We start from the raw sequence: 25,671 nt of genomic DNA, 5'->3' as shown, positions 1-25,671 counted from the left end.
AGGCTGAAGATGTGCAGCAGCCAGGATTACTAAAAAGACACTCGTTCAAGTGCTGAAGTCAATTTCAAAAGACAGCTTTAAAAACTGGGTTGGCCAAAGGCCACGTCTTTAACATAAAGTTTCATTCTTGCAGTGTAAACAGAGGGGCAGAGGCCATTTGGACGGACACATTCTGGTGTGATTAATACAAAGTCAGGCTCATTACTTTCATCCACACTGACATCTGTATAATTGTGGCTAACACTTAACTAGGCAGGAAAACTAATTCCTCCACGTGTATTCATTCAGATGTGCCAACACTGAAGCTCTGATCACAACCCAGCCTTTGATTAAAGAGAAAATTCTGCATTTGTGCAGACTTCCTTATTATCTGGCTCTTTGTCTAGCACTTCAACAATCAAATCATTCATCATTAGGATTCCAATAAAATACATGAAACAAGCTCATGGCAATCACGGAAACTCAGAGGGGAAATCCTGCAAATTTCATAGAAAACTCAAGGGGTTTTCTATGAAAATCAAAACCCATTAAAAGTCTATCTGTGTTTTTGTGAAATGTCCCTGGTATAAAACTAAACCTATCTACATAATCTATATTTATCAACAGTTACAGAAACTTGGCATTATTTCTTTATTTCTGGAACTTTTTTCCTATTAAATCCCTTTCTCCATGCCCCCACTTAACTTTCTTTCCTCACCCCACCACGTTTATTATCTCTGTTGCTACATTACTACTCTCAGTTCAGGGCTATTAAATCACCAGTTGCAATCAATTTCAACTGTTTTCTGGATATTTCTGTTATTACACAGAAAGCTATATACATACAACACTATAGTGTTAAAGATAGTAAATCTCTAAAATCAGTTCAGCTCTTAATTTTCAGAGGCTCATTGCTTCATCCTGCAAAAGGAGATGGAAACAGGGGACCATCTAGCTAAGGATGAATTGAACAGTAATTCATTAAAATATACTCTTTCCTTTGAGACCACTGCACCTCGAATTTACTGCTATTGTTACTTTGACAAATTATTTGGCTCATTAGAAAGTCAGTTAACTTGCTTCTTTCTGTTGCCTCAAGTTTTCTGTAGCTTTCTCTAGCATTTTCTTTTAAAATTCATTCCCGAATGCCAGGCACGATCCTGATTATGAAGCTTCAAATTCAATTCTTGTTTCCAAGCCTCTTTTTCATTCACAGGTCAAGGGAGCAGCATACGGTATGCTGGCAGAGTCTTCAAACGTTTTTTCAGTGATGCCCCAAATCTGATCTACACTAGATGATTAAACACAGCTGTGTCCCGAAAGGTCTGCTCCCTGACAATTCGGCGTCCCGACTCCCCAGATCTAGCAAGCGCCTGCCAGGTAACAATGCTGGCGACGACTTAACTTTCAGTTTCATGCGCCAGAAACTCCACAGTGATTCGAAGCCTCCACCACAGTCCACGCTCTCGACTCAATCACTTCAGCAAAAAGTTAACAGGGAAAGAAACCAAATGGAGGAGAAGAAGAAAACTATTTTCTCCTAAAATTATGAGTTTTAAGAGAAAAATCATGAATAGTCTGGAAACCCTTACGAGTTCACTGGACACGCTAACTCGAATGTACAGAGACAGGGTATCTGCATGCTGCATTCTTCTGGTTCCCTAGTCTCACCCGGGCCCCAAATATGTATAGGTCAGTGAAATCCAAACCCGGCTTTCTAGGACCCACAACTTCGCAGTCACCTTGAGGGGAGACATGAGCTTCTCCAAAGGAAATTCTTTTAAAGCTGCTCTATTAAAAAGTGTAGATTTTCCTGAAGGTTTCATAGTGAAGACTGAGGTGAGAGGTAACGTCACACCATCACCCTCCAAAGTAACCACGCTGGTTAAAGTTTCCCACCTCTTCCTTTTCAGTCACCAGCCACAGGGCTTCTCTGTCTCATGAACCTTCCCCCACATTTCTGAGTCCTCATGTCCTCATGGTTCTTGTCCCTGCCTTCTGGATCGTTACAGTCCAGTAGAAATATCATGCCAACCACACGTGCAATTAAAATTTTTCTTGTAGTCACGTTAATAAAGGTAAAGAAAGCACAACTAACGTTAGTAATGTACCGTTGACCCTTCAACAGCACCAGTTTGAACTGCGTGGGCCCATTTATGTGTGAACGTTTCCCAATAAATACATAAGCTGCCATAAGTGCATTTTTCTTCCTTATGATTTTCTCTTCTCTAGCTTACTTTGTTGTAAGGATACAGTGTATAACACATATAACATACAATATATGTGTTAATTGTTTATGTTGTTGGTACAGCTTTCCATCAACAATAGGCTAACAGTAGTCAAATTTGGGGGGAGTTAAAAGCTCTACATGGGCTTTTTGGCTGTAGAGGGTCAGCATCCCTACACCTAACATGTTCAAAATATCATCTCAACATATGATCAATGTAAGAAATTAGTACTGAGACAGTTTCCATTCTTTTTTCCCACTACATCACCAAAATCCAATGTGAATTTTGTACTCACAGCACATCTAAAGTAGGACTAGCCGCATTTCGAGGGCCCAGCCCCCACACGCAGCTAGTGGCTGCCACATTGGACAGTCCAGTTCCCGGTTTTCCTGTTAGGCTTCCGAAACGCTCTCCTTTGCTTTTTGTGTAACAATTTAGCTGTGTTCAAGCTCTTCCAAAAGTGTACACCATACCCTCCTCCATCACCCCGTTCAATAAACAAAAGACCCTCCGGACATCAGAATTTTCTCTCCAAGTAACAGAATATGAGTAACAAATAAATGAATGAGTGAAAAGGCTGGTTGTTGCTGCGACCCAGAACCAAGTCGTATACTGTCTGGTCAGCAGTCTCCCGAGGGAATTGGTCTCATATTCCTCCCTCCCGCAATCTTCACTGTTGTCCTTTAATCTCAGATGTCTTTGGACCTGGAGTCATGTCACTGTCCCTGCTCCCTTCCCCTCTCAATTACTCCCAGCCTCGCCCTCCCTTTCCCCTTCCGCCCCCCTCCTATAACCCTCATGCTCATGGCTACAGCTGGCCCACAGCTCCTGCCCTCCAGCTCGCAGGGCTTCCGCTGCAGAGAACTGCAGAAGTTGCTCAGATTCCTTGAATACATAGTGAGGCTAGGGGGGAGCCAGGCAAAGTAAGGATAGAGAAAACCCTTTAATGTCACCTGGAGGAGGGGTGGGAAGGGGAAAGAGAATGCAAGAGACTGGGGAATCAAATCAAAGGCAGTATAGCATAGTGGTTAAGAAACACACACTGAATCAGACTGCCTGGTTTCAAATTCAGTTCCAACCTTCACTAGCTATGGGGCCTCGGACAAGTCACTTAACTTTACTGTGCCTCCGTTTCTTCTTCTCTAAATGGGGTAATAATAGCATGTACCTCATAGAGTTATTGAACAGTTAAATGAGATAATAAAACACTAAGAAGAATTAAAAATATAAGAGGGGACTCCCCCAATAAACTGGAATTATATTCTGGAGGGCGGGCCTCTTGTAGTACAGGTTCTCCGTCCCTGCTAAGTGAGTATTCTAGGAACCCATCTGCATCAGTGTACCAGCTGGGGTTATTGTGAGAGGCTATATTTGACATCAGGGAATTTTTTTTGAAGACTCTTCAATAGGTTTGTCCATTCCATGCTGGGTGATTTATGAGCGCACCTGCCCACCCGCACTGAGTGTCCAGCAGTTTTTGAACAAAAACGGCATGACTCCCATGCTCCACCCTCCCTGTTCACCTGATCTTATGCCAAGTGACATTTTTTTCTGTTTATCTGGATTAAAAAAGTCCTCAAAGGAAAACATTTTGCTGATGTGGAAGAGGTGAAACAAAAAATGGCAGAAGCACTAAAAGGCATCAAAATTGATGAGTTCAAAAACTGCTCTGAGCAGTGGAAAAAACATCTCCATGGGTGTATTGCATCAGGTGGAGAGTGCTTTGAAGGGGACTGAAGTTTAAACGGGTAAGACTACACACACGATTTTTCATAAAAAAATTCCGTTTTTGTTTGGTCCCACTCCCCCTGCCCCCCTACACTTGTCACCCCTTAGAATGTGCAACACCAAGAGTAAACGCTACTGTGGACTGTGGACTTGGAGCGATAGTGACCCTCAGTGTAGTGCACCAACTGGGAACATTCACCACTCTGGCGCAGGGTGCTGATGGGGGGGGCTGCGTGTGTGGGACAGGGGCCTATGGGGCCTCTGCAACTTTGCCTCAGTGTTGCTGTGAACCTAAAACTGCTCTCAAAAATACAGTATATGAAAACTGTATTATCCCACTATTTAAATATTATATTTATGTATGTATTTAAAATATACTTTAGACTGTGCATGTTGTATATGTAATATACAGGGGTGGGCAGAGGCAGGTGTACAGTTTTGAGTATGTGAAACATAGAGTTTATTCTTGTATTATTATTTGACAAATGTATTATTTATATTACACTGTAAGCCTACTTCCCCCTTGTATATTATATACGTTAAAATGTAGATATATAGGGATATATTATATAAATATAATGCATATAAGGAATACAAATATATATTTAAACACAAATATATAAATTATTTAAATACAAATAATAGAAATATTTAAATGTATTCTATATAACATAAACATAAATTATGTATTACATTTGAAGATGTAAATATATACCTATATTTGCTTATTTAAAATATGCAAGCAAGGCTGTTCCACCTTAAAAAACTAGCCCACTTCCCCTCACTAGAGCTCAGATGACACGTGGGTCGGCCGCACTCAGTGTCCCAGTTCTAACACCCTCTGCGTCCAGGTGTGGGCGGCAGGAGTCGCACTGGCGCAGGGAGTCTGGCTCAACGGCTGTTTTGTGGTGTGCGTAACGGCTATTTCTGGAGCCTCCGCTCAAGCTGGCGTCCACACCGGGGCTTCTGGCCCGCAAAGTGCCTGCTCAGACACTGGCAGCGCTCGGCTCGCATCTGCGCCTGCGACCCCCAGCACGCTGCCGCCGGGCCGCATTCTTCCAGCCTGCGCTCCGGTGAGCCGCGGAGCCGCGCTGCTCGCCCGCCGCACAGCTGCCCGCTTCGCTGACCACCTCTCTGACCTTGCGTTACCCTCCCCCATCCAGCTCCGACTCAGGGAAGTCACACCTGTGCGCAGGCAAGCTGTCTACCAGCCTTGCTTTGCAATCAGAAATTGTTAGGACCTGTCCTCATCTAGAAAATGGGTCAGTGAAGGGTAATTTGAAAGGATCTATCGAAATTGCCCCTCTGAGGAGTTTACATCTATATTCATACAAAATGTGTGAAATGACTTTTGTTATGTAAATTACTAAAGCATAGCTTGTGTTCACAAAAAACTTGAAATGACTAAAATGCCCACATTAGGGAAGTGGTAAAATAAGTTATACATAGAATTCCATACAACATAAAAGGGTGATCGTTATGTACAGATAATAGAAAGACCTCCCTGACACATTAAATTAAAACAAGGTCAGAACAGGGTGTAGTAAGTATCATCACCAATGCGAAGAGGGAAGAGGATGTATATGTGGGGAAATCTCTGAAATGACAAAAAAAAACTGATACCAGCAGTCATTTCTTCTGGAGGAGGGGAGGGGGAGGAAGGAGAACTATGCGGATGGGAGGCCGGGGTGGGATGAAAGCTTTCCAGCCTCTGCCTTTTTGTACTTTTTTATGTGTGAACCATGACCCCGTTTTTAAAAAACTAAGTATGTAACGAAAATAATAACCTGTTCTGCCTTTCTCCTGGGGATGGTGGCTGCTTTATGAACTGTTAAGTGCCTGGGAAATTCATCGCCTTTCTCCTTGAGGAGGGGCCCGTGGTGGGGCCGATGTGCGGGATCCCTCCAGAGCCTTTCTCTTCTGTTGCGGAGGGAAGTTTCTCGCCACCCGCCAGCTTTCTTACTGCCACGCTGTTGGTCAGCCTCTGTTTTCTTCCAGCCCCACGATTCAACAGCGCCGTCTCTGCTGGCAGACTGCAGGGGTGGTGGAAGGACCCGAAGAGTCGCTCTGCTGGTGTAGGAGCTCCTGGTCAGGCCGTGGTCACTCGTTTGCACCCTGGAAGCTCAGCTGGTACCAGTTCACCGAGGAATGGAATTATAAAGTAACAAAAATGTAGAACTGAAAGGGTTGGAAAAGCCCAACACGTCCCCTATTTTACAGGCAGGGACACCAGAGAGCGGAGAGGTTACGTGGCTTGTTCAAAGTCACACGGGTGGTCATGGAGCCGGCACCGGGGAGCAGAGGCATGTGGGCTGTTCTCTTGTCAGCCCCCACCCCCCGCCACTGTTCCACCATAATGCCAAGTTATTAACCGGCGAGGAGGACCTGCTCCCTGGTTATGTTACAAAAGACAGATCTACTAAATAAAAGAAAGTAATTACCAAAAGACCCATGGGTAAATGGTATCAGAGCAAGGGAAAGGAATTACAACTATTCAAATGACATGAAGCAAATCTGGTCAACGCGCCATCCTTTCTATCCACAGAACACCTGACTTTCCAGTGTCCAGAGTGCACATGTCCTTTCTGAGAGAGACATTCGGATATACAGTGTAGCAGAAATGGCTTGTTGCCAACAAAAATTTGGGCTCACCCTCCAGAAGGTGAAACTGTCCCCAGGAACTACATTTCCAAGCCCTCCTTACATCCAGATGGGGCCAAGACTAGTTCTCTCCACAGGAATGAAAATGGAAGTGAGGAGACCTTTCTGTGCTAGGCCATTTAAGAAGTGAGTTTGCCTTTTCCACACTCCCCTTCCCCTCCGCAGGCTAAATGCCAGTCAGGCCTACAGGATATCAGAATCACAAGGAGGAAACCGCCTGGATCCCCGAATCACCCACAGGGAGGAAAACTGCCTACTGACCAGAAATAGCCTGCCCTGGACTGCCGCTGTTAGTAAATGAACTTTTAATGTGTTACTACAATAACATTTGGGAGCTGGTTTATGTATTCTAATCAATCCGTGCACGGGCACATTTCAGTGAGGCCTCAGAACAAGTCATTAACTCTCAGCTTTAAAAAAGAATCATTGAATAATGAGAAAAAAATATCCTGTTTCTGCTTTCAGTTCCACACTTAGCTCTACACAATATGTCACAATTTATTTACTTCATTTAGGCAATATCTATGGACTTCCTGCTGTGAAAGATAATGAAAGATGAGAATTTAGCTGACTTAATCTCTTCGTTTCTGTCTCCCAATGTTTAATAACTATATATTTATTGGTTACATTTCTGATTTTAAATACTAGCTTTTTTTTTTTTTAAAGACCATTTCTAGAATATTTTTAGCTTTACAACAAAATTGAGAGGGCGGTACTGAGGCCCTGCCCCCCCCCCCACACCCCCACACACGCCCCCACTGGCACCATTGCTCACCAGAGTGGTAAGTTTTCATGGGTTGTATTTTGCCTTAAAGTGCTTCCATTCTGTCTCTACGTTCACTTGGTCGTTGGACACAGAATTAATTCTATGTCCATAACACTTGTTTTCCCATTATGCAGTCGTCGCCCTTTGCGCGGTAGCCTGTTCACGTGCATGAGAATCACCTGGGGATCGTAGTAAAATGCAGATTCCAGCTGGTGGGGCCGGGGTGGGGCCTGAGATTCTGCATTTCTGATAAGCACCCCGATGGCAATCCTGCTGCCGGTCTGAAGCCCTCCCTGGGCGGTGTTTCCAGCATTCGGGGCTGCTGCTGAGAAGTCTCTATTAGCCTCAGTCACACACACTCCCACAGTTTTTTCCCCCTGGTATCTTTCAACAAGCTGTTCCTATGCTTAATGTTTGGAAGTTTCAGGAATAAGGCTTTAACTGTTTTGTTAATCTTTGTCTTCTGCTTTCCGTAGACCATTTCAATCTGAAGTTCTGTGTCTTGAATATTCTATTATTCCCTTGATAATTTCCTTCCTTTTCCTTTGCCATTTTCTCTGGCTTTGCTTTCTGAGACTCCTGTTGGTCAGATGCTGGAGTCTTTTCTTTTCCCAGCTTTCCTGAGATATAACTGACCTGTAACACTGTATAAGCTTACGGTGTACATCATGTTGATTTGATACACTTATATACTGCAAAACATTTCCCACCACAGAGTTAGCTAACGCCTCCATCCCGTCATATTATTGTTTCGTTTTGTTGTGGTGAGAACAGGTAAGATCTACTTGCTTGGCAACTTTCAAGTACATAATACAGTATTATTAACTACAGTCACCATGCTGGACATTACATCCCATAATTCGTTCACCTTAAAACTGTAAGTTTGTTCTCTTTGACCAGCATCTCTTCACTCCCCACACTCCACAGCCCCTGGTGACCACCATTCTACTCTCTGTTTCTGAGTTCAGATCTTTTAGTTTCTACGTGTAAGTGATATCATACAGTATTTGTCTTTTTTGCCCTGGCTGGTGTGACTCAGTTGGTTGGAGCATCTTCCCATACACTGAAAGGTTGCCAGTTCGATTCCCAGTCTGGGCACATGCCTAGGTTGTGGGTTCAGTCCCTGGTCAGGGAGTGTATAGGAAGCAACCGATCGATGTGTCTCTGTTACAACGATGTTTCTCTCTCTCTCCCCCTTCCTCTTTCCAAAAAACCAAAAATGTTCTCAGGCGAGGATTAAAAAAAAATAAGGTGGCCTCTTTTTCATAGGCTTAGTGGCCTTTGCATTTCCTTTTCTTTGAACCGATTTTCTTTTTGCCTGATTTCCTATCAAGTTCTTTCAAGTCTTTCTTCATCACATATCAGAGGCATTTCTTTTTAAATATCAAGACTAGTATTAACTTTTGACTGTCACACTGTTGTGAATACTTTCTCCCAGTGTATTGCTTGTCTTATGCCTTGATATATAATTCCTCTTTCCATAGGTAAATGCAAGGATTTTATTTAGCAGTGTCCCTCAGCAAGGATGAAGGCTTCTTTGCTGTGAGGAAATGCAACAGGTTCTCGGGCATTCTGGGTTTATTGAAAATTTGGTATAAGCCCACTGAAAAAGGAGTAAGCCACTATTTATTATTATTATTATTATTATTCATGCAGTAAAAAGACATGCCATAAAGGTTTTTACCATTTTGCCTTTGTTGATGGGGGTAATCTCATTAAAATGTACTAGTGGTTCCCCGGCCTATCCATAGGTGATCTGGCCACTTACATGGGCAGAAAATTATAAAATCAGTTTAAACAGTTTGGGAAGTGAATGAGGTCACTTCAAAATGATTTTAATCTCCTGCTCTAATTGCATAAGAAGTGCCTGCACACATTCCTCTCAATTTAAAATTCTAATTAGGGGTTGACATCTTTATAATACCTTGGCGATATACTCTGAGAGGTTGGGAAATCTTCACTGATTTTCCCTTCCTAATCTGTAGGCGAAAGGATGTGCTTTTATGCCCAATCCGTGGAATTCAAGGATAAGAAAACACTTAGAGCCTTTCTGATCCAACCTCCCTACTTGTTTATGAGGAGAAGAGCTAAATGTTTTACCTCTCTCCAGGAGCCATCCCTACCCTCCTTTCCCCAGGCTGGGTCACTGGTCTTTGTTATTTGTCTCTGTGGCCCTCACACCTACCACTGTGCCTGGCACACAGTAGGACCTCAAATTCATTGAATGATGAGCTTCTCAAGGTTACATAGCTAGTAAGTGACAAAGAGGCACTGACTCCTGGTCCAGGACTCCTTCCCCTACCATAACCTATCCAAAAATTGGAATAAGAAAGATCTGAATTAGAATCCTGGCTCTGCCACATACCAGATGGGCTCCCACCATGTAACTGAATGCAGGTCTGGCTGCCGGCCGCTTGGAAAGCCAAACACGAGAGACAGGTGCAATGTAAAGGACAGTGGTCTACTCAGATGCTGGCCATCTGGAAAATGGGGGACTAATGTTTCAAAGCCTGTGTTAACATCTCAGTGCAGGAGAGGTTGTGATAAAGAGGGAGAGGGGAACAGAACAAAGATATCAACGGAGGGGTTGAGAAGTTCTCTCTGTACAGACTAGCACAGTCTGTTCCAATAAGGCAAGTGCTGGTCCTCTGTGCGTCATCCCGGTTTAGCCGTCCTGGCTCCACGTTTGAAGGTCAGCAAGTCTCCTGGAGCAGGGAGGCCTGAAGGTCAGAGCCTGTGTCTTCTGAGGTTACTTCCTAGGATTCTTATACAAACATGCTGTTCATCTGCAAGCTACACAGTCAGCATTTCCGGAAAGAATGTCAGAAGAATGGCAGGGTGTGTTACGGTCCCCCACTGTTGCAGTCTGAGCCGGTCTCTTGGTTTCTCCTTCCTCTTCTGCTCTGTCTGAAGCCCAATCCAGGTGGGCTTTCATCCCTACCACTCCACTGCATCAGTTTTCGTCCAGGTCACCAACACGTTCCATATTGCAAAATTTGGAAGTCGTCGGCACGACTGTGGGCGGCATTTGATACAGCTGGTCTCATCCTCTTTCTCTGAGTAACCTCCTCTCCTGGCTCCCAGGGCACCACTTTCTCTGGTTCCCCTCCCTGAATGCTCCTCTTCAGGTCCCCAGCCCCTTCCCGTTGGGGACCTCAGTCCTCAGGCCATTTGCTGTCTCTGGGCCACACTGGAAGAAGGAAAGTTGTCTTGGGCCACACATTAAATACACTTCGACATGTAATCACAAAAAAATCTCAATATTTTAAGTAAACGTGATTTTGTGTTGGGCCACATTCATAGCTGTCCTGGGTTGCATGTGGCCCGTGGGCTGCAGGTTGGACACCCCTGGTACACTGTCCCCTCAGGTGATCTCATGCGGATGCATGGCTTAAAAACGACCTATTATTTCGGTTCAGAACACTCCCCTGAATGCATCTTGAAATCCGCTTCCTCGACATCTATCCCATCCTGGATATCTTCCAGGTACCTCAAAATTATGTCTAACAATGAACTTCCGGTTTTCCCTCCTAGACCTGTTCCTCCACCGGTCTTCCTCACTGCGCTTCTTTCAGTTGCTCAAGCAAAACCTTGGTGTCATCCTTAAGCCTTCCTCTCACACCCTATATCAAATCTGTCAGCAACTCTTGTACTTGCTACTTTCAAAACAGGTCAAGAACCCACCAAGCACTTCCTATACTCTCTACTGCCACCTCCCCTCCCCCACACCCCTCGGCCAACCTTTGATCAGCCACACCAGCTGCCTTGCTATTTCAAAAATGCCTTTGCACTCTCTGTTCCCTCGGTTCAGAATGATCTGGGGAATACTTCCCCCAGATAGTCACACGGCTATCCCTGTCATTTCCTCATGTTCCTCCTCGAGTCTCTCGGGCAATCTAAAATAGCAGTCCCCTGCCCTGGCCAGGTGGCTTCGTTGGTTGGAGCACCATCCCATGCACCCAAAGGTTGCATATTTGATTCCCTGTCAGGGCACATACCTAGGTTGCAGGTTCAAGCCCCGGTCAGGGTGCATACAGGAGGCAATATTTCTCTCTCACATAGATGTTCCTCTCTCTCTCTCCACCCCCTTCCTCTCGCTCTACTATCAATTAAAAAATATCCTCAGGTGAGGATAAAAAGAAAAATAGCAAGCCCCATCACTGGCTGTTTACCTTTATTTCTTATTTCTTTTTCTTCATATTAATATTTCTAGATTTCTTACTTTTTTCTTATTTCTTCATAGCACTTCTCACCTGACATATTGTGTATCTATTTATTGTCTTTCTCCCCACCACTGCTGTGTCCCCAGGGTCTGAAACAGTATGATAATTGACAAGTGCCCTATACATATGTTTGAGTGAATGAATGAACATGCCTCTATTGAGTAAGGATGAAATTGATGTATGTAAACCAATGTCACCCCAATAAATTCCATTAAAATAAATAAAAATATTAAAAATTGATGTATGTAAAGCACTTAGTAGAATATGGTCACAGTGTGCATTACTCAATAAATTAGTAATAAAAGTCTAGAAAAAAGAGTGGAAAGTTTGACAGCATATGGCCCCAAAAGAAGAACAAATACACTCTAGAAAAGCAATTTATTAATAAGCATGCTAATTTTTTTCTTCCTAGTTCCAAATCAGAATATGTTGCTTAAGACTGATGATACCTATTCCTTGGGACAATCCCAGTGTATACATTTTTTTCACTTTTATAAAAATAAATTTAAAATGTATTTGTAATAAAACTGATAATAAGTAAACATATCCAAAAAGCATATACTTTTTAAAAAGACTTTATTTTTTAGAGCAGTTTTAAGTTCACAGCAAAATAAAGCAGAATGTATATAGCGCTCCCATACAGCTCCCTGCTCCCCTACCCCGCTACGAACATCTTCCACCAGGGCTGCACATTTGTTACAACTGATGAATCTACACTGAGACATCATTTTCACCCAAAGGCCACAGCTTACATCAGGGGTTATTTTTTGTGTTGTACATTTTCACGTATGTGTTTTGATAAGTGTGTAATGGCTTGTGTTTCCCCTTGCAGTACCATGCAGAATAGTTCCACTGCCCTAAACTTCCCCTGTGGCCTGCCTATGCATCCTTCCCTCCCCACAACTCTTAGCAACCACTGATCTTTTTGCTGTGCCCACACTTTTGCCTTTTGTAGAGTTGCATATAGTTGGAATCACGTAATATGTAGCCTTTTCAGATTGGCTCCTTTCACTTAGTCATATGCATTTAAGATTCCTTCATATCTTTCCACAGCTTGCTAGTTCATTTCTTCTTAGTGCTGCGTAGTACTTCATTGTCTGGATGTACTACAGTTTATTTATTCACTGCTTCCAAGTTTTGCAATTATTGAATACGGCTGCTATAAACATCCATGTTCTTGCTTTTGTGTAGACACAAGCTTTAAACTCCTTTGGGTAAATATTAAGGAACACAATTGCTGGATCATATGTATGGAAAGAGTATGTTTAGTTTTGTTAAGACACTGCTAAACTGTCTTCCAAGAATATTTATATAATTTTAAATATGTTTAATGTCTGAGTTTGGGTGATAAATTGGATAGTCACTCCACTTAAGACAGATAATCTCTCCCGAGTTACAGAAAAACAGTGTATCAACCTAGCATTTCCGTAATCATATCTCTTTGAACCAAATCAAAATGAATCACAAATAGCAACTAACCTCGTGAGGGCTTCTGGGAGGAAGGAGAGGGCAAGAGAACCGGCTCTCATCTTCCTTGCAGGGGACAGAGCACAGCGAGGGTAAGAGGCTTCTGCAGGCCCCAGCCAGCCAGCCGCTCAGCAGGAGCAATCCAATCTCTGCAAACTCCGTTAGATGTGCCACCTCCCTAGACCGAAATCTTCTTTTATTGTCCAATTAGTTAGGGTTCTTTAGTTTCTAAGAATGGCACTTGATGGAGTTAAAATGGCAGAGTGTCTGTACTGAGAGGGGCAGGGGCCGCTAATTGGAGGGACGCCAGACAGTTGTCAGAGCCTGGGCCGCGCAGGGACTTCCCCGCCGGCCTGCCCTTCACAGCCTGCCCTGTGCCTGGGGTGCTGGCGGCTGTGCGGGTTCCCCACCCACGGCAGGGCACAGCGATCGGCAAACCATCAGAAAGTGGGCAATCAGGGGCTGAGCAAGTACTTGATGCTGCGGCCCGCTGCCTTGCCAGACTGCCCAGTGCTGGGGCTGCCGAGCTGACAGAATGAACGCCCTCGGCCGTGCTCACACACCACGCGCACAGGCCCCAGGCCAACTGAAAGCACTCGGATGGCATTTCCTATGTTCCAGGAATTATTCTACACACTTAAATGTTATTAGTCCCTATGGCCGTGCTATTGTGGCAGCTGTCTTCAACTTAAAGTGGAGAAAACCAAGGAACAGGGAGGTTGAGTGCCTTTCCCAGGGTCGCAAAACAGGTAAGTGGGGGGGCTGGGATTAGAACTTGCAAGTTCTGTTTTGTTTCAGGATCTGGTCTTGATAATGAAGCTATAGGTCTCTTCAATGGGCCAGCAATGCCTGGATTTTTCCAGTTAAGCTAATGGGTTACTTAGATCTCTCTGTCATCATTTTTTCCATTTAAGGGAGTATTTTACAAACAGCAAAAGCATATTAATTTGGATCTAAATAATTTGACATAAATTGCAGGCCTCTCTAACTCAATTTCCTTCCCTATAACAGAGGCAGATAGAATATTGACATTTGTTTCGAGAATAAAAGATATTTATAAAGTGGTGAGTCTTTGTATCAAGAAACTGCCACTGTAATCCTATCTTCTCCCACTATTATTTTGTTGTTACTGTTAATTTTAGGCTGCGATGGAACTTTCCCTTCACGATATCCACGAAGAGAATTTGTAAAATCATGCAAACAGTGTTTTCAGTATTTAAGGTACTTGAAGGAGTATTTTTAAACACTTTAAAAGGCATTTGTTCACGCGCCAACACCCACCATGCGCGTTCCAAGCCGTGCATTACACTTCCTTATGGCACACTGCAGGGCCTTTTCTGACCGGCCCTCTGAGCGCCCGCCCCCGTACTGAATGGAGTCAAGACGAATACAAAGTCAGTTAAATGTTCTCTGTCATTCAGAATGTGCTTCCTACCAGTTTATTATATTTATACATATAACGCACTTCCTTGCAGTAAGACAGCTATATACAAATTCGCGGTTACACAAGAAAGAAAGGGGGACTAATAGAGTCAAATGCATGCCAGAGCCTCCCGTGGAACTCCCAGCCAACACCCCCAGCTCCTCGCAGGCGTGCAGGCCACTCCCCCCGTTATAGACGAGGCCGCCGTGTCTGGCACGAAGAGGACGCTGGCACCAGGACAGCTTTACCCTCAGTGTCCAGAGACTTAAAAAGATAGATGATGACTAAAAGGTAATTAGTTCAGTAACACCTTTAAAAATTTTTAATCGTATTCATTATACAAGCACTTACATACAACTGGAAACCACTGACAGCCATATGCTCAGGTTATACTACTTATTCAGCCTGTGGAGAATGTCTGTGGAGTTATCTGTCGCTGTCTGTGGATGCTTTCAAGGAAGGACCCCCTTGGTAAATGTCTCCACTTTCCTATCTGCCGTTCCCCGCCCGGGGCCCTGGCCCACAGGTGCAAAACCAGGCGTTTGCTCTTCAGTCAGACTGGAAGACACCTTTTGGATCTCTGTTCAGCTTATCACAGTTCTACCTTTCCTGGAATTGCTTTTTTATCATCCACACGATGCAGGGTTGGGCCCCTGACCCGTGACAAGGCACAGTTCTTTTTGCAGAAATTTAGAAACGGCACTAAGAGATTTCAATTCTAATCTGGGCTGGTTTCATGAGTGGAGGAACAAAAACCATCCTAGCCAGCCTGCGCAGAACGGGCTTGGCGGAAGATGTGCGAACTGCCACAGAGAGATTGAAATAGAGAACTAAAGGGCACAGGAGAGCGAGCACGGCAAAAACAAAACACCGGCCTGGATTCCTGCTAGCTTCCCAGCCCCTTCATTGACTGACTGTGTTTTCTTGGCATCCATAAGACACTTATGTATTCTTTAAATATGTCTTCTCTCCACTTTCTGCCCTTCTTCATCTGGCTTGAGTTGGTTTCTGTTACTTGCAGCCGATAATTCTAACCAATACAGACATAAACACAGGACCTTGTGGGGCAGGGGACATCTACTAAGTCAGATGAGAAGCTTAAAGCACTGAGTTTTTTTGTCTTATTACTTATTAGGTGTTTAGTCTGCCTCTCCCTTTAGATTCTAAATGCGTTCCTGGCAGAGACCAAGCCTACACAATAGTTAGTAAGCCTCGGGTGCCTTGTGTAAAGTAGGAAACCTCTGTAAATGTGCGTTCATGATGGTGATCTTTCAGTGTCCTGAGTCTTACTATTTGGACTCAGGTGCAATTTTCTAATGAATGGCCTTCAACATGGAAGTTTCAGGTCAAAGTTGTCGCCCCTGTAAAGAAAAGGAAAACATGTGAAGAGCCCTTCGAGCCTGGCTGGCGAAACACTCTTCTGCACTCCTCATCAGTCTACAAATAGCCTAAAGTGTTATGACCTTTGAAATCATACAGGATCACTGTGAACCTCAAGTCCTGCTTTGGACTGCGAATTCTCTAGTCCTTCGGATGGACAAAGCCATCTGAAAACGGGGCGTCATTCGTACTTTTTGACCTAGATTCCACTTCATCATCATAAAAATCAGCAATTTGCCTTTCAGGTTAACCCACGAGACTTAAAAAACCGGAAACCTTTCTGACCAGACTCGAGTTCACTACAGTCGTAGAGTGAGCCATTTTATTCAGGGGTCGATCTCCTGCAGGGCTGCAAAGGAGCTGCCAGAAACCGGTGGTGGGTGCCTTTTCTGTCTCCAATTCTGTTTCTCTAGGGATCGTGCCCACCCAGGGACTCTGCTGAAGGGACAGCCACGTTGCCTGGTTTCATCAGAGGAGACCCACCAAGCTGGAGGGAGAGAGACAATGCAGAGGGCAGTGCTCAGCTGTGGCTTCCAGCATCACATGGCCCTTCCTGGGGCAGAGCCATCCACATTTGTGTGTGGCCCCACTGTGCGTATGGCTACCCCCTCCTTCATTAGCACTGGCTTGAGTGGGTTGTGGGCAGGGAAGCCTTGAGAAGAATAATCTTACAGTTTGTCCATATTAAATATACATCACAGGCAAAACATAAACATGTATCGTAAATCATTGGTTCTTTTAAAATATAACATTAATGTCCTAGCCAGGTGGCTCAGTTGGCGGGAGCACTGTCACGTACACCAAAAGGCTGCCAGTTCGATCCCCAGTCAGGGCACACACCCAGGCTGCGGGTTCCATCCTCAGGCGGGGCGTGCACGGGAGGCAACCTATCAGTCTTTCTCCGTCACATCAGTCTCTCTCTCTCCCCTTCTCAAATCAATAAACATATCCGTGGGTGAGGATTTAAAAAAAATAAAATAGAATAAAATAAAAGAAGACATTAAGCCTTAAGGAATAAACGTTAAGGTGGGGGGCAGGAGAGAGCAAATGGTTTAGAATCAAATGATATAAATAAGAACATGGGATCTGTAAGAAGCTGTTAAAGGCCTTTGTGCCTCTGATCCCTGAACTCCAAGTGAAAGCAATGCCAATGTCTGACCACGAGCTCCATAGGGTTGTTCTGATAATAAGATCAGATAAAGTATGTGAAAGAGCTCTTGCAATATAAAAGTGTTATACAAATAAAACTGCCTTCTTGGAAATCACTTGATAGAGTTAGAGTCATTATTGAGAAAAAGTCATTTTTTATAGCTCGCTTCCTGGAAGACACTTCGGAATCTTGTACTAGTCTTTAGAGTAAAAATCAGCTGTTAGACCCTGGAGACCAGTGGGGAATTAAATCCAGATGCTTAGCAACAGGCTGAGTATCTCCTGTGTCCTCCCCTTGCCAACTCCACCATCAGCATATTTTTCTCTCATAAAAAAGACCTCCAGAAGTGGGTAGTCCAGGGCTGGGATAGGGGTGCCACAGCGTGGGCTCTTCCCACCTCTCCACTCTGCCTTCCTTAGGGCTTGACTCTCATCCTCACACTTCCCACATGGTAGCCTGAGCACTGCCATCACATCTGTATTCCAGGCACATGGAGCAACCAGGGCGTACAGCAAGAAAGGGTGTGTATCAGCTGAGTCAGCTCTTTTCCGAGAGCTTTCCTAGAATCCCTACCTGGTGATTTCCACTTATATCTCCTCAATCAGAAAGAACCGTGCCACACTGACTACCACTAGCTGTAAGGAAAACCCAGAACCATAGATTTTTTTTTGGTTGTTGTCTTTTTTTTTTTTTTGCCTAGATACCTCACTACCCCAAATAAAACTTGGGTTCTCTTTGTAATTAAGAAGGGAAGAATAAATATTGAGTAGGTCCCTGTTACACCAGTAATTAAAAATTCTGATTAGTAGAATGTTAATTAATTTTTGTCATTTTCAATTTCTAACATAGGTTAAAGAAGCTGGACATCTTGGTAATTTCTTAAAAAAACACGACAAAACAAAGCCGCATAGCCTTAGCCAAGGTCATGGCTGCAGGGCTGGAATGAGATCCAAGCTCTCCCCATCCCTCGTCAGGTGCGTTACTGAGTGACCACCCCATGTCTGGTTTCAAATACAATCATCCCAGGGCTGGGGTCAGGGGTGCGGTCCACAGTGCAACAGCCCCCAAAGGTATCCGTGCCCTAAGCCCGGAACTTGTGCAGATGTTATTCCCTGACGTGATGAAGGGACTTTGTAGATGTGATGTAGGGATGGACCTGGGGATAGGAAGATTATCCTGGATTATCTGGCTGGGCCCAGCCTAATCCCATGAGTCCTTAAAAGTGGAGAATCTTCTCCAACTGCATCAGAGAGATGAGACTGAAGAAGGAGGACAGAAGGGAGCATGAGCCCAACTAGACCTCCCCCATTGCTGACTTTGGACACGGTATGTGTGTGGGGTGGGGGTGGGGGGTGTATAAACCAAGGAATACAAACAAATGGCCTCCAGAACCTGGGATCAACCATCAGCTGACAGCCAGTGTGGAAATGGGGACCTTGGTCTGACAACTCCAAGGTACTGAGTTCTACCGACAACCTGAGTGAGCAGAGAATCGGGCCCTCCCCTGGAGCCCTGCCCACACTTTCATTCCAGCTCCGTGAGTCCTGTGTCAGCTTCTGATTTACAGAATCATAAGAGAACACATTTTTGTTGTTTTAAGTTGCTAAGTTTGTGGTGATGTTATAGCAGCAACAGGAAACTAAGGCAAGTAGATTGACAGAGGCCGAAAGCTCTTCTGTAATGTTTTTCATGTTTTTAGCAAGCTTATCAGCGAAATGTCTCCTTACCTGCACAGGAACAGCTTCTGACAAATTAAAAGGGGAAGCCAGGAAAGGGAGAGAGACAGTCAGGATGCCGGAGCCCCCAGGTATCGGCAAAGCCACATTGTAGTGATAAGATAGATCAGCCTCGGGGCCAGGCAGGGGAGTTACATGGGTGCGGCTGGAAGGGTCGTGGCAGGAACTGGGCAGCGCATACCATGTCCAAAGACCTCCCAATGCACTGTGAGTTAAAACACAGCACTAGCCCAACAACACCTGCTGAAGGATGAAATCCTGCCGCTGCATCACACCCAGTTTCTGTGAGGCCCACCAGAGGGCGCAGAAGCAGAGAGAAGATAACGTGGGAAGAGGGGTAAAATGGGAAAGTGGATGAAATAGGGTAAGAAATAAGAAACACAAAGGAAAGGATGGGCGTAAAATGAAACCCTGGAAGAGAAAGAACGGCATGTATGCTGACAAGGCTGCCTGGTACCAGCAACATCGAGCCATCGGTGCCCTCAGGGCCAGCCATGTCTGAGAAGCTCCAGTTAGAACATCCTACCTAAGTGGAGCCCCTCAACGTCCCCAAAGCCAGTTGGTTCTTTTCTCAGAAGCAAACAAGGCCATTTGACTTCAGGTCTCACCTGGAGTCAAAGCAGCTGATGTTTCCTTTGTTACAGGAGCTGCTGAAGCAGCAAGGTGGCTGAAGCTCTGAAGGGCTCAGGGTGGTGGTAACGACCTCTCAGAGTAGACAGGGCTTGTCTTCATAATGGGCAGGGTGAAAGAGAGAAGACAGGGAAATCACAGGGACAAAACTCAGCTGTCTACAGCTACACAGGCAGGTGTACGAAAAGCAAATTGCAACAGTTACAGAGCAGCGTGTAGGCCGACAGCAAGCCAACCCAGGTGCAGGCCACTGCAGGCTCCGTTTGCAATCTCACCTTTAAAGCACAGCACGGGAATACTAGTGGAGGTGGGCTGTCGGTCACCCTGCTAGAGTGCAGCAGGTTCGGGGGCAGGAGGGGCCATGTATAGTACCCGGGACAGTGTAGGTGTGTGGAAGTGTTTGCTTAAGTTGGTAATTCTGTTGAGAGTCATCATAGCCAGCTGAGGCTTCTGTACTTTTTGTCTTGTATTCTGCCATTTTCTTGTACGAGGGTGTCTAAACCCCACAAGTATTTCACTCCCTGTCACCTTGATCCAATGAATCATCCACTCCACATCTTGTCAGGCATCATGACATGGTCTATACATTTTAATTATTGAGATCTTTTACAACTACTTATAAAGCCCCAGTGGTCTCGGCCTCTCTGGCCTATAAGTGACCTCTTGTGGTAAAAGGGCATAACTGCAGAGCTAAGTACCTTTTAAATCCAAACAATTAGATTCACATCAATTCTATCAATAAACACAGTATCTGTGGGAAGGAGGGAACCGAATGGATTTTTTAAAATAAGTTTGTAATTTTTAAAAATGGGACAACTTGAGGATATCAGCATGAAAAGGAGTCTTACATTAGGACAGAAGAGATATATTTTCTAATTTGTGCAACTTGCTACTCAGGATTGCTGCAAAACTGGAACTGAGTTTTCCATCACGTCTTTGGATTCTAAAGATCTGGTATCCAGTCTGGGACCTGGTATGCGTAAAATGAATGAACACGAGGCATGCCATTTAAAGTCTCGGAGACTCAGTCTCCACATCTGAGAAATGGAAATATAATAAGTCTGCCCATCCTGCTGACTCGGTTGTTACAAGGTGCAAATGAGATGAGGCATGTACAGTGTTTTCCACGCTGGAACGCATGCATGAAACTTGGGTCATCATATAGTCTCATTATCAGTCTTCGCATGGCCGGATTTGATTCATTTAACCATTTAGTTATTTCAAAATGTCATTCACTGTACTTGTAACCGAAAGTGCTGCACAGGCATTAATTTCTCAGGAATTAAGGAATAAAAATAAAAAGCTCTGTAACAAATGATGCCGTGTCTATCCAGCTGCCATTTTTTCCCACAATATGAAACGGGGCAGGCTGATTTCTTCTTCCCCCTTCTTTTTAAATGCTCTCTGATATTGTCTTCCTCCTCTTTTTCTAATTCACTTTGAATCATTCCTTTATCTTATTTAATCTTTTTACTCACTTTGTACTCACTGTACTCACTTTGTTCCTCTATGGTGCTGTAAGTGCTCTTCAATTAACTCATGAATATAGGTTCTTATTCAAAATGATACAAAGGAATTCGTGTGTATGGTAGAGGGTTGGACCAAGTGGCCTTTCATTCATTCATTCATTCTGCAAATATTTAAGGAGCTTCTGTGTTGCATGGTACTGTGCCAAGCGCTAGGGAAATAACAGATAAGATCCTTGCCCTTGTGGATCTTATATCAAGGAGATGACGATACAAGTGGCCAAATATGTACTGTGCGTGCTGAGAAGGGCAGTAAAGGGAGTGAGGGCGAAGATACAGCAGACAGGCAAGTGAGCATGCAGCGACCTAGGGGAAGAGCGTTCCAGAGTGAAGAGCAAGTTCAAATGTCCTGAGGTAGGAGGAAGAAGGAACATTATACTGCCCCCCACCATGTGGGAATAATTTATTGGGTCTCTCCCACAGATGTGCAGGTACACTCTATTGATGTGAATACAGATATATGTCTAAATATATGTGTTCTGTAGATATTATATCGGCATACATGTATAAATATATATAATTACATACATGAGTATCTTAAAACCTTATCAAAAGTCATGTTAAATCCTCAGGTATGAGAAAAATAGTGTTGACACATTCTGCCTTCTGATAACGTTCATGAAACATACAGCTTTGTGAAAAGAAAAATATTTGGAAAATGAACTCAATGGAATCTTTAGGATCTCTAGTCAGCTATTAGAGCTTGGTGACAGGTTTTAGGCGGTGAGGTGACTGGTGCTCGTAATGCCGCCACACACTGGTCCCCAGCAGACTGGGGGCGTTCAAACATAACATTAGTATTTTTAATATAATATAATCTGTTTATTTTTTATGTTATTCAATAGCTTATAGAGTTTCAGAATCAAGCTTTTTTGTTTTTGTCTTTTGTTTTGCAACTGTGAAACTATTTTGTTACAAAAATAAGTTTGGGTAACCTTTTTTGTTCCTGGAACAAAAATCTTAATTATATGCTATTATGAAATTTTGGAGGCAGGGAGAGACAAGGCTTTTGAAAGATTCCATGAAATCTTCATGAGGGCAAAACCTGTGTACCATGAAATGGCAAATTTGAAATAGTTCAGCTTTCCTTTCAACCTTTGCTGTTTAGAGAGCCGCCAGGTTTCTCCTCCGTCACCCGTCTGCAAACTCGGGATGCCTGCTCTGGGGCCGCATGGTTCAGAGGTAGAGCCATAGGGGAACACGAGCCGGGGAGAAGTGCCCTGTGCCGAGAGGCCAAAATGGAATTGTTCAGAGAGTTTTTTAAGAAGTATCACATAGTTCAGACAATCATATGCTTACAAAGCATCCCCCAGATAGTCCACTACTCACACCTGAAACTAATACAACACAATACTGAATGCAAACTGTAATTGGAAAGAAAGTTTTTAAATTAAAAAAAAAGAAATATCACATAGTTCATTGTGGACAGAAACCTCAGGGTGCGGGTGCCTGCAGAACAGTGGGGGGAAATGTCTAGAAAGATTGAGAAAAAAATATGGAAGGCTTGGAATACTACAACAAAAGAGGTTGTTTACAAACTTTTCAACCATCATAAAGGCTTTTAAAGAAAAAGGTGAAGTGGTAGAGTCGGTGCTTGCCTTCCAGATGATTTTCATGAGTTGGGTGTTTATCATTTTTAAACCTCACCCAGATCGATATCTTCCCCCCTTGCCTGATTCACGGTGTTTTTCTCTTCTAGTCCTGGAAAAACATTCCACTGAGCAAACAGAGGAATCAACAAATGTCTCATTCTTTATGTGTAAAATGAAGAGATCCTGCATGAAAATTAACTTACACTGAGTTCAAACACACACTCGTATTTGACTCTCACTAACTTACCCTCCTGCTTCTCCCATGGAAGAGTTCAACAAACCCAAGATCGGAAGATGAATTTACAACATAACGTGTTCTTTTCTCTGAACTGAAATATTAATGCATACAAAGAGATATTACATTCAAAACAGATATGCTTTCCAGCATTTCAGGGCTAGAACTAACTATTAAAGCAAGAACTGTTTATACTGTTTATTCTGTTTCAGAGCTAAAACTTTAAAAAGTGGGGATCCAATTCATTTGTCTACTGGGACTGACCCTGATAAATATTTAGTTGTAAAATCAGAGTTCAATGATAGATTCATTTTTACAGAAACAGAGCTTAAAAATGTGAACTCTAGAAACACTGCTGTTTTAAGAGTTCATCTCTTTCTACTATCCTCTTACTTACTCTCCCCAGACAAAATGGTACCCTAATTTGGACACTTTTTAAAAATGAAGCTGTAACTTATGTACTGTATATGCCCAAATCTTAAGTGTATAGCTCGAGGATGGTGTATGTGTGCACATGCGTATCTCATATCTACAAAACACAGGACATTTACATTGCCCCAGAAGGTTCCTTTTTGCCCTTTCCCAGGCAATATCCCCAGAATTAATTGCAATTCTGACTTCTGTCTTCATGGATTAGATTCGCCTCTTCTTGAACTTCACAAAAACAAAATCTTACAGTGCATACTCTTTTGTATCTGGCTTCCTTGGCTCAGTGTACTTCATTTAAAATTCACCCATACTATTGTACCTATCAACGACTCAGAATTTTTATTGTTGAGTAGTATTCCATCGTACGAACGTGCTACGGTTTGTCCGTCCGTTCTCTTACTGACGGGTGTTTTGCTTGTTCCCAGTGCAGACACTGTTTCGGACAGGTCTTCCTGGGGTTTAAGCCTGGGTTAGAGAGGCATAAGAATTGAACTGAGAATTCTAAGTTATAAGCACAGATTTTTTTTTTCAGATTGTTCTGGATACTTTACAAGTTTCTGGCAGAAATAGAACATATCTTTCTCACATTCCATACAGTGTCTAAATCAGAATTAAGCATCCAATTAAAAATATTTGGTTCAGCATGGTGCTAATGAATATGAAAATGTGGACTGAATCCTGTATGAACTTGTTGGTTTTTCTGATGCAAAGAGCTCCATTCCAGGTCTCGAAAAACAACAGGGAGCCCCCGGCCTGCTCACCAGTACATGCGATGGAGCCCAAAGTTAGTGAAAAGGGTTCATGTATATTCACCTGGAAAAACTCACCCCAACTAGACTCGCAACCCAAAGTGCGTGACGGTCAACTTGGGTGAATTATAAAGTCATCTGAAAAGCATCTTATTTAAATATGTACTAATCAAATGTTAATAAAATGCTTGGGAGTACTCATGGCAATTAACAAATGTTGATTCTTATGTATTATATATACAGGGATGGGCAAAAATAGATTTATAGTTGTAATACAAATAAGGAATACAATAATTAATAAATAATAATACAAGAATAAACTCTGTGTTTCGTGTACTCACAACTGTAACCTTGCTTTTCGCCCACCCATGTATTATCTTTAATGCCCACAACTCTGCCAAGTGAGCGCTGTTATTCCCACATTTCGGATGAAGAAGCAAACTCAGTCAATTAAGGTCATGTAGTTGGGATCTAGCAGAGCCGGAACTTGACCGCAGGGTGTCACATTCGAAAGCCTACCCATCCTCTTTACACTCAGTCATCTTTGTAAAAGTCCCAGGCACCATAAATTCCAAACTTGAAGAAGTTAGATGTAGATGCAATTGGCTCACTTGTGATCCAGCCATCATTTTTGAAGAGGAGGACTCCTAACCTCATAACTGAATCTCTCTCTGCCAAAAGAACTGGCATGCAAACTGACCCCAAAGCTTCCATCGGCACCCAGCACTTGCGGGAGCTTAAATATCATACAGCAAAGACTTACGGACTTGCTTGTAAAAACAGCTTTCATCAGCGCTTTGGTGCCACGCCAGTCAAAACATTTCATTTCTGATTTTTTTCTACCTTACAAATAAAGTTACTTTGATTGTGAGATTTTGCTACTGCCTCTTAAATAAGGCACACCCTTTAAAAATAGCAGAGAACAGCAGATATTTTTAGGTTAAAAAACACACGCATATGATGATATCTCAGATTCCAAAGACAAGTCTCTTAGAGTTTTCTCTATTCATTTGGATTCAGTAGTAAGAACACCTGCAGAAAAATCATCTCTCTTCACAAAACAGCTTCTTAAGTATTCGTCACAGGCATAAACAGTTGATGGGATAGAGAAAAAGCTAAGAGAGCTGAAGAACTACAGATGATTCTGACGTCTTGCATGGGTCCCGAGAAGACAACATCCCCATAATTTAAGTATGTATTCAAAGCAAGTGAGGCACTGCAGACAACATTTCAACATCACAAACTCACTTGGCTCGGAGACAGTCCAGATTTAACCATGGACACAGGTTTCAATATTTGCACAACCACTCTCCAGGGTATGGGAGAAAAGAAGCTGGACTGTTTCACCAAAGTTTGAAAGATCCCTGAGGCAGTGTGGAGTGGGAATAAAAGGAGTGGGTGACCACCCTGGCTGTCGGTGGGTGCTGGACTCCACACACCCTTCCCTCTCCCTGAGGCCCTAGTTGACTATGTGCAGTGTGGGGGCTGGGGTGACTCACAATGCCATTTGTCCTTTTCATAAGCATCTCTTCTGCGTTATGTAAAAACTTCATAAATATACATTTAATGCTGAAAGTATTACATCACATAGATGTGCAGTGATTTGTTTCAATTGCTGGCAACATTTTAAAAAGGGATCATCTCAGTGTATACAAGAGTGCAGAAACACAGGCGTCTCCTCTCTATATGGGCATTCTCGGGAATATAATTGGTACAACAATTTGGCAAACATTCTGCAATATATCAAAATTTAACAAGATAACGTCCAA

General features: G+C 43.4%; 1 protein-coding gene across 6 annotated transcripts in view; it reads right to left on the bottom strand.

The window, feature by feature from the left end:
• The window catches only part of APBA1 (amyloid beta precursor protein binding family A member 1), a 193,998-nt gene that overhangs the window by 72,677 nt on the left and 95,650 nt on the right, over positions 1 to 25,671 (bottom strand). The window contains exon 1 of one of the 6 annotated variants that reach the window (XM_045191239.3): positions 19,350 to 19,472. The exons of the other annotated variants lie outside the window; for them this stretch is intronic. The gene's annotated coding sequence lies outside the window, so the exon portion shown is untranslated. Of the gene's footprint in view, positions 1 to 19,349; positions 19,473 to 25,671 lie in introns of those variants that run through there. 6 annotated transcript variants of the gene reach the window in all.

Source organism: Desmodus rotundus, chromosome 1 (genome assembly GCF_022682495.2).
Source record: "Desmodus rotundus isolate HL8 chromosome 1, HLdesRot8A.1, whole genome shotgun sequence".
NCBI classification, from domain to species: domain Eukaryota; kingdom Metazoa; phylum Chordata; class Mammalia; order Chiroptera; family Phyllostomidae; genus Desmodus; species Desmodus rotundus.
The sequence above is the reverse complement of the archived record's forward strand: the minus strand, read 5'-3'. Positions and strand labels throughout refer to the sequence as shown.